Raw genomic sequence first — 2,560 nt, 5'->3', positions numbered from 1 at the left:
GTCATGACAGGTATTAAATCATGTAGACCAGCTATATCCACACAAACCCTGTTAAGCCAACATTACATCAAATGCAGAAGAGCAAGACTTACATTCTGTAGTCATATCTGGAACATCCCCCTCCTGTTTGCTGGCCTGTCTCCACAGTGTATGTTGTTACAGATATATCCCACTACCATCTGTGATGCTGTTTGCCAAGCACCAACATGAAGTCTTGCTTACAGTGAATGAAAAGGGCCACCACCCACATGATGTTCCTAGTTATAGGAGTGTGTTTCCATGCAATTGGCTATGGGAATGTTACCACAGCTGTTCCACATGCAGTCAGCTAGTGGGGGACTGCAATTCGTGCACAGGCCATCAGCTGATCATAAGCATCACTTACAAAACACAAGCTGCTTCCTAAGCAAAGCAGGTGAACTTCTCTGCATCCACCAGAGAGGGAGTGAGAGAGAGAGACAGACAGAGACAAAGTAAGACAGGGAGGGGGTAGGAGAGTAAAAGCTAAGCATGTTTGTGTCACACACTTACCAGTACATGATTTCAACCCCCTGCCTGACTATGTATTGCTATTAATTTCTATGCAGTTATTGCATGCACCACAAAGCTTACATGTTGGAGAGCTGTCCAAAGGTATATTTGATGGTGAGTGACATCAGCAACAGTGATAAAGGAGGGATGAGGTAGGTGTAGTACATGTGCCTGTCCACAAGAACAGGTGTCAAGGATGACATAGCCACACTTTCTCAGGGACTCACACACATTATCACAGGTGACAGGGTCAGGATTAGAATTCCTAACTAACTAGTTTGCTACACTCCAGTATTACGCAGGTATCACATGCACCACAGAGGTTATCAGGTTGATATATAAAGAGTATGTCAAGGTGTCTGACATCAGAAGGCATGCTTCAGTAGGCCACAGAGAGGTTTAGTGAGTGTGAATGGCATACAGATCTTTATACTCCACACACACTCACACACACACACACACACACACACACACACACACACACACACACACACACACAAACACACACAGGTTTTCCAGTACTGACATGCATGGGTGCTTTGCTTGACAGGAATGTAGTGGTTGACTGTGCCAGAAGGCTGAACAAGGCTAGGTAAAGGGTATAACTTGGCATCAGGCCACATGACAATGGTCTGCAGTGTGGCTCAGGGGTGTAGTCTCTGGATTGGCCCACACAGGTGGGTATTATAGTCACCATCCACTCATTTGGATTACTATTGTGGGTGGCCAGTGCTGTGCAATGCTTGCCATGTATGTGTTCTATATTCTTTAACATGGACAGTGTCTAGGATGTGCACACGTCCCACATGCATGTTCTGTGACATGTGGTAGTGTACCTGTGGTGTCTGCGGCATGTTGTGTGGACAGCTTGTTATCATCTGATGTGCCATTCCTGACCTCATGCGGTGAGAACTGGCAATGGAAACCAGGTTTACCCTGCACCTACACTGACAGCATGATACAGGTATTCACTGGTGTCAGTGGCATCTGTCCATACAGGGTATGTGTATAAAGCACGGTATTTCCTTTATGGGTTACATTTACTGACTCTACAGTTGTTGCAGACGTCCAGTGGGGAACATAGCAAAGGATCACTGTATGCAATGATTTGCCTATTGTAGGGATGGGTCAGGGTGCCATGTCCTCTGTAGTCCACTGCAATCACACCATGGTTACTATCTGTGAGCAATATGCAGGGAACTACCAACATAGTGGTTGTTGCCCAGCCAAGTGTGTTTGTGTATGAGACATGGGTGAAGAGTGTTCTCTGGGTATTACAAGGGTTGCCTATATTGTTCCCCAATCCATGATGTCACATGTAGGGTTATGGAGTGTCTACACCAGCCTCTCTGCTGTTTGACATCTGTTGTCCTTGTAAGGGGGACATTGTGACATATAATAGGCACACCATATAAGAATTTTGCAAAACCCGCTCCACAATGAGTCCTGTTATTACACACTCACAGCTACCTACCCACAGGATATTAATGGCACACACAGTTATAGCATGCACCATGGAGCTTACTGGGCTACTCTTTCCCCAAAGGTGTATTTCAAGGTGAATGACATCAGCAGGCTTCCCAAAGTAGGCCAATGGAAAGTGTAGTGACTGTGAATGGCCTCAAAAGCATTGATCATTACACAGACAAACAAACACACACACACAAAGTTTTACAGTTGCCAGGTCTGGCATTAGAACTCCTACCTAACTAGTACATCACACTACAGCATTACACAGTTATAGCACGCACCATGGAGCTTATATGGCTACTCATTCACCAAAGGTGTATTTCAAGGTGAATTACATCAGCAGGCTTGCCAAAGTAGGGCAATGGGGAGTGCAGTGTGTGTGCATGGACCATAAACCATTCATCTGGAAGCAGACACACAACACTCAGGCGCACACACATTTAACAGGTACGTGTATACAACTGCTAGATGAATAATGACTTGTACAGTCATGTTACACAGTTATCACAAGCACCACAGACACTATAGTGCTGAAGGATGCCAAAGACAAATGTCTACA

This window comes from Protopterus annectens, chromosome 10.part0, assembly GCF_019279795.1.
Source record: "Protopterus annectens isolate FY-2018-M chromosome 10.part0, PAN1.0, whole genome shotgun sequence".
Classification (NCBI taxonomy): domain Eukaryota; kingdom Metazoa; phylum Chordata; order Ceratodontiformes; family Protopteridae; genus Protopterus; species Protopterus annectens.
Note: the sequence above shows the minus strand (reverse complement) of the source record.